This window comes from Culex quinquefasciatus, chromosome 1 (genome assembly GCF_015732765.1).
Source record: "Culex quinquefasciatus strain JHB chromosome 1, VPISU_Cqui_1.0_pri_paternal, whole genome shotgun sequence".
In the NCBI taxonomy this organism is placed as follows: Eukaryota; Metazoa; Arthropoda; class Insecta; order Diptera; family Culicidae; genus Culex; species Culex quinquefasciatus.
In genome coordinates this window covers 78,236,633-78,251,156 of record NC_051861.1, presented here as the reverse complement: position 1 = coordinate 78,251,156, position 14,524 = coordinate 78,236,633, and positions in this window count along the sequence as shown.

Here is a 14,524-nt window from a genome sequence, read left to right as displayed (position 1 = left end):
AAGCCACTGAAGGAATTTTTGATCTAAATCAAATGTGTCTCAAAATTTATATAATTTTGTGGAACAATCATTGACGTCCTAGTTGGCAATCATTAATTAATGACGATTTCCATAACTTCGCAAGAAATGGGATAACCGTTACCAAAAGGAATCAGCATGTGTAGAGCACTATTCTTAGCAACTTGTAGAAGGAATTTTGTCAAAATATTGATAGCGACGCAAAATTTATATCATTGAACAAAAAACATGGCAATGATGGAAGTCTTCACGTTAATTTTAAAGTGTTTTTGGAAATCTTAGTCTCCAGGTGCTTTAAACACTTATCAAGCAAGCTCAACAATATGTCAGGCTATTATGTTAATTTCCTAATTCGCTCATGGTTTCTTTTTTGTAGTTTTTTGGTTTGACTTTTTTTGGTTGAAGAAAAAAAATATTAATTTGGAGAACAATAGCTGCTTAAGTTTCTCAAATGAGTAAAATTTAGTTTTAACGGAAATAAAAAAAAACGAAAAGTAAAAAAAGTTAATAAACTTCAATTTTATTCAACACGGCAAAAGTGCGACTTGAAATAAAACAGAGCAATTCCAGCTCAAATCAGGATTTTTTCTGGTACTTTTGTACCCGACCCTCTCCGATTTCAATGAAACTTTGTAGACATGTTATCCTAGGCCTATATAAGCCATTTTTGTGTATATGGAGCCAAAAGTACTCGAAAATAACATTTGAGAAGGGCGTAAGGGTAAAACAGTTTTTTTGAAATTTATCCCTGCCCGGTTGGTTGGTTGGTTGGTCAAAATTTTTAAAAACCGGTAATGGCAATCGATTTTCCAGACAATTTTACATAAAAGTCTCCATATTGACCATGGTCCTATGTCCAATCCTTGGGAAGATACAGCGGTTTTAATAATAAAAATGTTGAAAAAACGTGTTTTTTGGTGGTTTTTGGCAATTTCTATATGACAGACTTGGTTTTTCAGTCTCGTAAATATTTTTACCGGAAATCTCGTCCATTTTCCCATAAGTTTGTCTTTGACAGCATTTCAATTGGATGTAAGGGCTTACAGATATAAGCTGAAATGAAAAAATGACCCGTCTGGGTCAATGTAGATTCGAAAAGTACATTAAATTTCCCTTAAAATGACATGTTCCAGAAATTTTTACAGTTGAGTAACGGAAAATAGTAGAATTTTTAAAACTTTTTCAGTGTTTTTTTCGATGAAAAATACGTTTTTTTCGGAATTCTGAGTACGCCATCAAATCGGGCGTTTAATTTTACATAAAAGTCCCTTTGACACCAAATTTCTATCTCATCACCGTTTCAGGCTGCAAATTATTGAAAAACACCTCTTTTTTCGCATGTTCAAAAATGGAAGGGGTCGTACCGCCCCTCCGTCACGAGATATCAAAAAACGGACCTCGGATTCGTGATTAGGGACAAAAGTTTTACGCAAATCGAAGAGGGGTCGGGGCAACTTTTCCGGATTTCGTGTGAGTTGGTAGAGAATTACCCACATTTAATCTTATTAATTTAGTGGTCAATGGTCATAGCTTCAGACAGAGTTGCCAAATATTTGAACTGTTAGATTAGTGTTGAAGGTTTTTCGTCGAAAAGGACGTTCGATCACCTAACTAAGGTTGGGTTTAGAGGGTGACGAGCGGGAATTCCCGGGCAAAAATTCCCGGGAAATCGGCCATTTTTGGACCTCTCGATTCCCGGGAAATTTGGTCGAGACTCCCGGGAAATTTTATACTTACAAATATCAAACCAAATTCAATAATTCAATCAGAAAAATATTTGAAAAATTTGAAATGGTTAAGAACATTGGATGCTCAATATTCGATTTTCAAAATGGAATAATCCAATGCTTCTCTAATCTTCTTAGTGTAAAAATGTAAATTTTAACTTTTAAAAATTCCAATAACTATAATTGAGAGTAACCAAAAATGTCGACCCCAAAATTTACCTTGAAACATTCTTAACAGTTACACACCAAGAATGAAATATTCATTATTTTTAAGAAGGAAAACCTTTTCAAGATGAATCTTGTTTTTTTTATTCTAAGTAAGTCAATTTCGCTGTATCGAGGTAATTTCCTTTTTTGATGTCAATAAGTAATTTTGTGTTTTGCATATTAAATTATATTTTGAGAATAACAATCAGGCATTCTTTGTTAAGTTAGTGTCTGCTAATTCTGAACATTTACAGTTGATCTTAAGAAGGAAAAAATCAACTTAAATTGTGGTTTGGTTGAGCGTTTTAGCAGAATGCATTACTGTGAATACAAAGAGACGAGTTGTTCCTTTTAATTCCGCTACATATCAACTTAAAGTTTTTACTTTATGTCGTTATTTATCATATTGCAAAAATACGATGTTGCATAAATGGAAAATTATATATTAGTTATTTTTTTTACCTTCAAAAAATCTAATGACAAGTTCAACAACAAGTTCGGCAACTTTTGAAAAATCACTCAGTGCGAATGAAGATTCTTGAACATTTAGAACTGCAATTTTGAGTCCCAAACAGGCTCAAGGAACGATTTTTTATTTGTAGATTGAGGTAAAAAATCAAAATGAAGAAATAGTTCCTCAAAACAACGAGGTTACTTAGTTTTTCATTTCATTGGATTAGTATGAATTAATTGTATCTGAATTCATTTAAAAGAAACGTTTTTTTTTACTTTTATTTTTAAGTTATTGACACTATAGGCTAGTTAAAAAAATTCCCGGGTCCTGGAATTCCGAAATGGCAAAACTCAATTCTCGATTCCCGGAAATTGAAAATCTCGAGAGTCGTCACCCTCTAGTTGGGTTGTTTTCTGGCCACTTTTCTAACATCCGAAAATTTGCGAAAGCACATTTCTATACAAAACCTTTGAACTACTACTTTTCAAAGGTTTGGTCGCTCGGCTCTGGTTGCAGTTGAGTGGGGGGGGCTCATAGTTTCAATATTTGCATGGAAAAAGTGTTTTAAAATGCATTTTGCCCTAGTTCAGTAGTTTTGCAATCATTAATTTTACAAAATTGTAAGATCTGACAAAAAATAACAAAAATATTTTTTGCTGAAATTTACAAAAATTCAAGAGATTCTTTAATCAACCCAAACATGTGAAAATGATTCTGAACGCAGTGGAACGCATTTTAAATTGATTTCAGTAGATTGCACTCAAATTTCCATTGAAATTTTGATGTTTTTTTAGAAAAAAATATTTTTTTTGCCCTCTGATTTTTCGGGCCAATTTTGAAGAAGAGGGGAGGAGGGTCTCCTTTAAATAAAATTAATACCAGTCTTATCAAAACTCTAAAATGTTTAAAACTCGATATAAGGGACTTCAAACCAAGTCAAATGCGACTGGTTTGGCTTAAATCAGTTCAACCAGTGCTTAGATTTTTGTGATTATTTTAGTAACAAACAGACATTTACACATTTTTGGATTCAAAATTGGTAGGTTTTCATGAAGATGAGTCTACCAGCATTCTAAGAAAAGATCATTTTTAGAGCAAAATTATAGACAAATACAAAAGATGTCTTTTCCTAAAAAAAATCATTCAAGATAAATTAGAAACCAATTGATTTAAATGACGTTCAATTATTCCTCAGTGTAGAGGATCATATTTAGGCCTTTCTTTATTCTGTAATATCTCATTGTGCATTTTTTTAAAGTTAATTCAAAAGATTTGAACACTCAACATTCCTTAAGATTAAACAAAAATATGTTTAAGTCAAAAAGATTTTTATATCCAGCTGTTTGGAATCTTATCATAAAAATTTCGGATATTTTACTTTAAATGACCAAACATTATTGATTATCAAACAAACACAGTGCACCAAACCCCAATCAGCTGAAATCGAACGTCTTAATTCTCGTTCTCCTAATTTATGCCAGCCTCGTCCTTCGGATCCTTAAGGAGTGATCCCTGTGGTACACAACATCCCACGACACGACCCGACCATCCACCAACCAACCGGGCAGGGATAAATTTCATTTGGCAGTTTATTGTGTGCTGGAAATTAAACCAAAATGATTCCACTAATTTATTCCGCTGACGTTAAGTGCGGAAGTAAATCTCATTTCTGCGTACAAACCCCCTCTCGAAATCGCCTTCCTCAGCCCCTTAAGACATCTTGTAGTGTAGTAGCCATCTCTTATGAGCTCATCATCACCCCGGACAATCCCGAGTCCTGATGCTGACTTGTATCATGGACGCAAAAAAGGATTTCAGCGAAGCGAAGAAGTCCTCGGCTTAAAATAATCTTTTATCCTTGGTGCGGCGGCGGCGACGGCACTCTTAATTTATGTTTGCGGAACCCAGTCACGTCCTCATTAAAGATTCCTGCTTGTGGCTGCTGGTCGGAGTTCTTCAAGACTCACGTTCCGAAGCATCTCCGGTCGTTAAATCTCCGACGGCAAGCTGGCCCCGCACTCTATCGGAATATTTGTTTTAACTCCCTTTCCTGGGTCTACAATACTTCTTGCTCCCTCCCACTCCCTTAGCTGCTAAGTAATCCAATCTCCTTTGATGAGCTCTCGTCGAGCCCGGTTGTTGTACACCTCAAACACGTATCAGGGCCAAGATTTCGTGACGAGCCTACCAGTTCGCTTGAGGGTCCAGTTGATTGCCGGCGCAGCCGGTCAGAGAGTCCAGAATCCTTGGGAAATTTGGCAAACCCCTCCTCTCACTGTCAATCTGGAAAATTTCACTCCTGAAAAGTGAAAAGTATCACCACCACCACCCCAGGAAGGTTGAGTTCTCGGTTGAAAGCTGGTTAGTTGGTGGTTTGGTACCTTTTTTTCTCTCTTCTAAGGTATGTAGCATTCCACTCGGGTTGAAAAGTTTGGAACTGGACCTGGAGGGCGTTTCTGCTGCTGAGAGGCCTTTGCCAGATGCTTTGTTGTGGTTTTGTTTGATTTGCATTTTTACAAGAAGTGGACGCCACTGGGGCAGAGGTTGGCATGCTGTGGGATGCTCTGTTTTGGAATACTTTTGAGAAGGAATGTTATTCTAGGCGATAAACTAACATGGATGTTGGAGCTAGGGGTTATAAACTGAAAAAATATTAAGCATTGAACATTTAACAACTGAACAATTCAAAAACTCAACAGCTCGTCTACTCAACAACTCAACAACAACAGAAAACAGAAAAACAGAACAACTCAACAACTCAACAACTCAACAACTCAACAACTCAACAACTCAACAACTCAACAACTCAACAACTCAACAACTCAACAACTCAACAACTCAACAACTCAACAACTCAACAACTCAACAACTCAACAACTCAACAACTCAACAATTCAACAACTCAACAATTCAACAACTCAACAGAAAACAGAAAAACAGAATGAAAACAGAACAGCTGACAACAGAAAAAACGGAAAATCTAAAAAACAAAAAAAGGAAGCCGGATAAACAAAAAAAACAGAAAAAGAACAACATAAAAACAGAACACAGAAAAACAAAACATCATAACAGTAGAACAACAGAGCAACAGAACAACAGAACAACAGAAAATCAGACACAAAGAATAACAAAATAACAGAACAACAAAAAACAGAACAACAGAACAACAGAACAACAGAACAACAGAACAACAGAACAACAGAACAGCAGAACAACAGAACAACAGAACAACAGAGCAACAGAACAACAGAACAACAGAACATCAGAACAACAGAACAACAGAACAACAGAACAACAGAACAACAGAACAACAGAACAACAGAACAACAGAACAACAGAACAACAGAACAACAGAACAACAGAACAACAGAACAACAGAACAACAGAACAACAGAACAACAGAACAACAGAACAACAGAACAACAGAACAACAAAATAACAGAACAACATAAAAACAGAATAACAGAAAATCAGACACACAGAATAACAAAATAACAGAACAACAAAAAACAGAACATCGGAACAACAAAACATCATAACAACAGAACTACAGAAAAACGGAACAACAAAAAAAAAGAACATCAGAACAACAGAACATCAGAACAACAGAAAAACAGAAAAACAGGAAAACAGAATAACAGACAAACAGAAAAACAAAAAAAACAAAAAAAACATAAATACAGAAAAAAAAGAAATAAAAATCATAAAAACAGAACAAAACAGATACACATAAAAACAGAAAAAAAAAAGCTGAAAAGCACAAGCAAGGGACAGCTTAGATTAACGAAGATCTGTAAATGAAAACTTAAACAAATTCAATAATTCTAGTTTTAGTTCAAAAACACAAATCAAAAATGCTTCTATTTCTAGCTCCCACAATTCAACATTTTTCTAGCTGCTCGCATGTGCTCATTATCAAACTCCCCCTGCCCAAAGTGAAGTGTTTTCCCGACCCAAAGTTACGAGTTTACGTGGCCCAGTTTCGGAGGACTTGCCGCTAGGGGGGCCGGATGGGGCCGCATACGCAACGCATTTTCCACCCGGGCCGGGCCGGGGTTTTGTTTGGGTGTGCTTGAAACTAAACTTTGAGTGTGCGGGAATAAATTAAAAATTAAAAACCCCACCAAGTTTTGCGCAAAACTTTCGGTCGTCTCCCCGTGCTTGGCAGTAAAGAAAGCAAGTGGAGAAAAAAAAGTTTTTCTCTTCTGCCGACAGTTTGCATCAGCCGACGACGACGTCACCCTCAAGGAAAATCAATAGCTCCGGCGGAAAGTTGATTGTTGCTCCTCAGCAGCTGGTCGATGATAGTTGGATGGAAAACTTTGAAATTTGGACTTGAATTAAAGTTGAACTGATGAACAGTTTGCTGTAGACATTGCCATGTCTGAGATAGTTTGAATTAGATTTTACATTATTTTGATCAATTTTGCCTTATTTACACTAACAGGTATACTTTTAAACTTTATTCGATTGTGTAGTACCGTAAACCGGGGTGACTTTGATAGTATTTCAATTTGATTTTGGGAATATTTTCCAACTGGTAAGGTTTTTTTCAAGATTTTTATTTTTGAAACATGTACTGGGGAAGGCTACGCAAAGTCCATGCACTATTTTGGAAAAAAAATTCAATAGTGTTTAGAAAAATAGTTACGTTAAAAATTATTAGTGTTGATTCCGGGGTGACATTGATAGTCATAGTTTTTCTTCAAAAAATCAGATTTAAAATGTTCAAACTTTATTTTTACGTCTAATGTACCATCACTAAAGTTGCTGATATAGTTTTTGAAAAAAAAATATGTTTATATTTAGTTAACTAAGTTTATAAGCTTTTTAACAAAATATATATAAATTTTAGGTAAAATTGTTAAAAAGTCGGATTTTAGCTGAAATTCGTTGGAACTAAATTTGTTTATAAATATATCGATTTATATTGCAATTGAATTTGAAGCATGAATCACATGTTTTCATATTTTACATGAAATTTTTTCAGCTGAAATTGCCTATCAATCTGGGTATTTTTTAAATTGTATTTCAGGAACACATATGTATTATATATTATTTACAAACTTATTCTACCTTCTCCTAGAGGAAAATCGTCAAAAAATCCGAAAAAGCATTCCGTTTTCTGATTTGTAACCGTTGGTCACAATCCTTAACGAATTCATGCTTCGCTTCAGTATTTTTATTACACATTCACCACACTTGACAGTTGGAAAGGGGTGAAGCGTGCCGCTGTAAGTGAAGCCGATGTCCATCTATTTCCCGATGGGGCAGCATGGCAGCGCCCATGCGACAGAGCGGGAAAATGGATGGGGAAATCCTGGACTTGGGATCAACAATAAAAGCGCCGATCTGGGGAGGATCGGCCTCTTTTAATCTACAGGCGTCCGAGTGGACAGTTTGCGCTCGTTGGAGTGAAGGTAGCCAATCGCCTTCACGCGGAAATGCGGGACCAGGAGGTTCCGTGAGCGCGCGTTCACCCGGATTGGTCGGCCTAGGCAGTATAAGTCGCGTCGCGCTCTGCCTACGTCTAATCGTCGTAGGACCACCCCGTCGTCTGGCGCCTCCCCGCGCCATAACCGTAAAGGACGACAACCCTCAGGCCGCTGGCCTTCATCGTCAAGGAGGGACCCTCTCGGCACGCTCGAATCGGTGGACTCCGGAGCGTGCCGATTCGTCAAGGAGGAAGACGCCTGCCCGAACGAAGCCAGCAACGCCCGCTGGTCGTCCAGAACAACATCCGGCGAAGGAGTCCGGAGAAGAACCGCTGCACCGGCGACGAAGACCGGATCAAGCAGCCCGTCAGCCAGCCCCCCCCCCCAGTGGGACCGACGCCGCAGAGTGGAGCTGGAGCTCCTCTGCCGGCCCGTAACATCGCCGGAGCGCGATCATCGGCTGAGCTTGTAACGGTACGTTAGCCCCCAACAACCCACACTAAACACACCCACACCCACACTTACAGAAACAAAAATAAAGTGCTGAAAGTGAAAATTGAATCCGTCGTGTTTTTCTGTTCGATCACCATCTCCCTTGAATCACCTAATAGTTTGCCGACCCTGGGATTACCCAAGTCGAGTCTCGTGCTACGCTGGCCAAGCCATTAGTTTCAGATTTAAAATCATGATCATTGAGAAAATCATGACACTTCGAGAAGTTTGAAGTAATGCCTTTCATCAACATTTACTTAATTATTCTTAACTAACTTTTTAAAGTTTTCAAAATTTTATGAAAAGTTCTTCTTGAGGTACTTTGGACGTTTCTCTACCACAGTCAGTATGATTCCAATCCATTCCGTACGTATATAATTTGTATTATTAATTTTGCGGAAAAATCTCAAACCCATCAAAGTCACCCCGGCTATTAAAGTCACTCCGTTTTACGGTACTTGGTTATGAATCTTCTCATTTAATTTTTTTTCGTAAGCAGCCTTTCACAAAACTTTCGGTCAAACACAAATCGGGATATTTCACACGAAACAACGCATTTATTGTAATGAAAATGTCTTTGAATTAAAAGCTGGTTATTTCTGCTACAATTAAAACAAATTTAATTTATCACAATATATTTTCAAACAAACAAATCAGTTTATGTCACAAGTGTGTAACGCGATATCCGGGAAACGGGAGCGAGTTTCCAAAATCGGGTTAAAGCATCTTGTAGTGTTGTGTTAAAATCACGATGAGTTCATTAATTTTTTTTTATGTTAATGACAGTTTGCAAAATGTTCGTTTTTTTCAAAATTCAGGTAAGTGTTTTTAGAGGAAAATTTTGGTAATTTTTGTTCAATTGTTATTTTTTTTTTGATTTGATAAATTTTTTTACAAAAAAATTAAAACCTCAAAGTTCATTTTTTTAATTATGGATATAACTCCTAGGAAAATCAAAAAGGATTTTTTTTTTCTGAGTCCATGTGATGAGTCAAATAACATTTTCGATATGTTGTCGATATATTATATAATTTTTTTCACCAGGCTAATTCTTATTCAAATATATTTAAATTCACCTTTTTTTCTTTTTGGATTCTAGCTCCACACATAACAGCATCTTCAACAGCGCAAGTTCTAGCCTTACAGCATCTGCTCTTGAAATATTTAAATTTATCGATTTTTCATTAAAGATTATAAAAATAAGGCGCAGCAAACACACACACAAACCTCCACTCCATCTCTGGCCCTACCTTAAGCGTATTAAAAACCACCACTTTTCAAAGCCACAAAAACCGCCATCCCCTCCCCCCAACTTTCCCAGCCCTTTTGTTTCCCTGACCACATTTTCCTCTGCGTTATCCTTACGTCTTGCGCCAAAAAGTAAGAAATTTTCCACAGCCTCCGCGCGTCATCTTTGGATTTTACGCAAAGACGACGCCGCTGCTGTCTGCTCTCTTCATTCTAGACGTCGTCTTGATCGTAAAGGAGGAAAATGAATTAACCAACACAAAGCTCTGCGGCAGCGGGTTCTTCCTTCTTCCAACACACCCCTGTCCAGGACATTTTGCTGGCGCGCGATAATGAGTGAACGTAAAAAAGGACTCAACCGTGCCAAATTTGGTGATGGTGTTTTGGTGGAGGGAGGGGGAGGCAGTGGGATATTGGGAAGGACAAGTTTGTCTTTGTTATCAACAAGAGCTCTCAAGTTCACACATTTGTTATGGGAAGTTAAAACACTTTAATAAGAAAGAATTTAAAAAAATCGATTTAAGTATGAAAATGTCATAAAGATGTTTTCCCATCGATTTTCACAACATTAATTAATAGTTGAGCCCTCTGCAGGTAACAAACTAAAACAGTTGCTTTTCTCCATACATTTTGACGATTTCTCTAATACAAACTTCTAGGGCTTACCGGGTTCCCGTGGTCAGAATTAGCTCAAATTTTGAATTTAACCTAATGATGGGTCAATCTTTGATTTCAGTTGGTAGAAACCGGGAGGTACCCGGATCTAAACCACCCTAATGTGTATTCACAAAACAACCATAACTGGTATTTCATTTTACTTATAACTTGATCTATAAGACTGAAAAACATTCTTGAATGAACAAATTGCATAAAACGTCCATTAAATTTAAGAGCGAGTTTTTCACCAATGTGTAACAGGTTTAACTTTCAGCGTTTGTTTGTCTATACATGAGGTGAACTCATGCCAAATATGAACCCTCTATAACAAACGGAAGTGGTTATTAAAAACCTCGTTCGATGGACAACAGTTGATGTCAAACCATCGGGGTTTGAGTGTATCAAGTATAAGATAACATTATTCTGTATAAGGCATATTATTCTAAAATATAATTCGATAAAATCTGAATTAAATGTTGATGGCTAAAGCGGTTATTTAGTGAATTCAGCTAATAAAGCTCTGTAATATTTACAAAAAAGTTGTAGTTAGAAAATTTCTGTGTCCGCCTTAAGGCTTATCTCACACAACATTTGAGGAATGATTTTTTTTTGTTCTTTTTTCTGTTTGAAAATTATTTGATTTATATTTTGAAAAGCACTAGGGATTTGTAAAATAGGTAGCGATGATTCAACACAGTACACAGTACAATTACAAGCCTTACCCGTCAAACTTCGTTCTGACTTTTTTCGTTTGTTGACGTTTTTTTTTTTTTTTTTGATTATTCAGCCTCCTGAGATCAAAATATGATTTTAAGAAACTTTCTCCATGCAATATGCCGATGCTCCGGAATCGGTTCCAGAGTGGCCAAAGTGTCAATCAGTCAATTAGCGTATAACATTTTCTTGGGCGAACCCAACGCAACAAAGAGCACCTCGATCCGACGCTCCGTATTGAACTGATTCACGTTCGAACATAACCGTTGAAATTTTATAATATATATATTAGGGTGTTTCATCCGAACAAAAAAGTTCTCAGAATCAGGCAAACCGAGGTTCCCCTAGTAGAGGATACCCATAGGGACTCTCATGCCAAATACCAGCCCATTTGGTTGAGAATTGGCCTGTCCCCAGCGGTTTAAAGTTTACATGGAAATTACTATGGGATTTTTATGCTTTTCGTTCCATCGTTCCTATAGGTCTGGGGATAACATGGATTCACTCGGAATAAAAACAGGTGTGTAGGGGATGGTTCAATGAACACATTCCAGAAGGAATTAGAGTTGTCCATTCTGTCCCCAAGGTGCGCATTGGATCGACGTCCGGTGTCTCCAGAATCAACGATTCACCCTTCAAATGTACGCATTGTCCTTAGTATGCTATGACGGCTAGCTGAAAATTGCGACGCCCCATGTCAGACGGTGAACACGTGGGGAAGCATCGATTGCATTATTATAACAAAATCATAATGTAACGTTATTTGGAATAGTTCAAATTGTTACAGGAACATCAAAAATTATAATTTTAATACTTTAAAGTATGTTTCTGAGTCAAAACTTGAGTGGATGCTCTGCCACGTGTTCACCGTCTGACATGGCGCGTCGTAATTTTCAGCTAGCCGTCATAGCATACTTAGGACAATGCGTACATTTGAAGGGTGAATCGTTGATTCTGGAGACACCGGCCGTCGATCCAATGCGCACCTTGGGGACAGAATGGACAACCCTAATTCCTTCTGGAATTTGTTCCTTGGACCATCCCCTACACACCTGTCTTTATTCCGAGTGAATCCATGTTGTCCCCAGACCTATAGGAACGATTGAACGAAAAGCATAAAAATCCCATAGTAATTTCCATGTAAACTTTAAACCGCTGGGGACAGGCCAATTCTCAACCAAATGGGCTGGTATTTGGCATGAGAGTCCTTATGGGTATCCTCTACTAGGGGAACCTCGGTTTGCCTGATTCTGAGAACTTTTTTGTTTGGATGAAACACCCTATTATATATCTGCCCATAATTGAAAATTCGGCTATTATGCCAAATCAAGTATTCCGAGAAAAACGCGTTTTAGTGTTTGTGACAAAATCTCCGTCAAGGCAATTTCCCATAAGAGTGGCATATTAGCCGTTTGGTTTTTCGCATCGGCAGCCAAGTCTAAGCACTATTTCAGTAAAATTCAAGTTCCAGAAGAAGCGTTGGAACATCCTCTACCACCTGGTGCTAATATCTCGTTTTTGCCAAAAGTGGATATTAGCCGTTCTTTCAATGGTGGGCAGATATGTATATATATATATATTAGGGTGTTTCAACCAAACAAAAAAGTTTTCAGATTACGGCAAACCGAGGTTCCCCTTGTAGAGGATACCCATAAGGACTCTCATGCCAAATATCAGCCCATTTGGTTGGAATTGGCCTGTCCCCAGCGAGTTGAAATTTACATGGAAATTACTATGGGATCCCAAGTAACATTTTTTTCCAGGAGTTCTACAAGAGCTCTTCAAGATAGCTACAGCATAGCAGTTTGGACCGCGGTAGGATAAAACTCTCTTTAAGTACTCTCCCAAACTCCTGAAGAAGTTTTGAAGAGATCGACGTCCGGTGTCTCCAGAATCAACGATTCATCCTTCAAAAGCATCGCATTTCCTTAGTATGATTTGACGGCTTTGTGTAAACTCCGAGGCCACATGTCTGACGGTGAACAACAAACACACAAACTTGTAGAAAATTTGACAGGCTTTCTAAAAAAATGCACTGAAAGATAAAAACACGCCACATCTATGAGATTTTTTGGTTTTTAAATTTAAAAGGCAAATTTGAAGGTGATCCCACGATTTTTTTTAAATAGCCTAAGATGTTACAAAAAGAGTCACGAAAAATTTAAAATGTAGCACCTCTCTTGAAAAAATACAAGATTATTTACAAAAACTATTTTTTAAGTGCTTTAAACCTGCCAAAAACCAAAACCAATCAATCGGACCGCGCACTGGACTCACAATCCAGAGGTCGCCGGTTCGAATCCCGCGGCGGGCGCTCTAAAATTCTTTGTGTAAATATGGGTATTCGGCGCCGTCGCTCCGTGCCATACTTTCATACACTTAGGAGCCCAGGGCGGCGAAGTCCTTGTAGATAAAAGGAAGACACTAGTGGTTGGTACTAGCAATGGTGGCCGACAGCTATAAAGTCAACTTCGTATCGTTAATCAGGGTTGCCAACCTCATTTTTTTTAATTTTTGTCTCTTATTGTATTTAAACATTTTCTCAAGAAGTCTAAAAAAGTCATAAAAAATTAAATCTTAAATTAAAGAACGTTATCGAGCTTTTAAAAGCTGATCGAAAAAACTCCATAATTTACAAAAGAAAAAAAACCATTGATCAATTTTCACAAAACATTTCAAAAGCAAACTGTATCTTATGTTTTATGCAATTCGTGATACTTTTCGCTTTCTTATTTTCAAAATAACATTGTATATCTTTCACTCCCTCCACACAACCTCAGGATACTTACTTACTTTACTTTTACTGCTCGTACAACCTCTGCGGAACTCCCACACTTTCCAGATCTTCCTCCACTTGGTTCAACCACCTTGCACGTTGCGCCCCCCTCCGCCGCGTTCCAACCGGCTCCGAGTTGAACACCAACTTCACCGGATTGATAGTCTGGTTCGGTTGGCGCGCATCCAGCGCGTCCGGCATTCTAGCGACGTGTCCGGTCCACCGGATTCGGCCAGCCCTGGCGACCTTCAGAATACTTGGTTTGCCATAGAGTTGCGCCAGCTCGTGGTTCATCCTTTTCCTCCATACAGTGTTCTCACGCACTCCGCCAAAGATCGTCCTAATCACTCGTCGTTTGAAAACTTCAAGCGCTTGTAGGTCCTCCTCGAGCATCGTCCACGTCTCGTGCCCGTAGAGAACGACCGGTCTTATCAGCGTTTCGTACATGGTGCACTTTGTACGCCGGGAAAGATGACCAGACCGTAGAGTCTTGTGGAGTCCATAGTAGGCACGACTACCGGTGATGATGCGCCTCCGAATTTCTCTGCTGCAGTTATTGTCCGACGTCACCAACGATCCGAACCACGGGATAATAAAGTGGTTTAAATAAAATAGTTTTTTTCTTAAAAAAAACCTTGAACATAATCAGATACGTTGGGCACCATCTTATAAATGTAAAAAAAAAATAAGGACAACAATGGTCAATCTGGAGACTTTTATGTCAAACTGTCTGGAAAATCGGGCAATGCTCCATCCTGCGTTTTGGGTGAAACTTAACCATGCAATCTTTATTTGT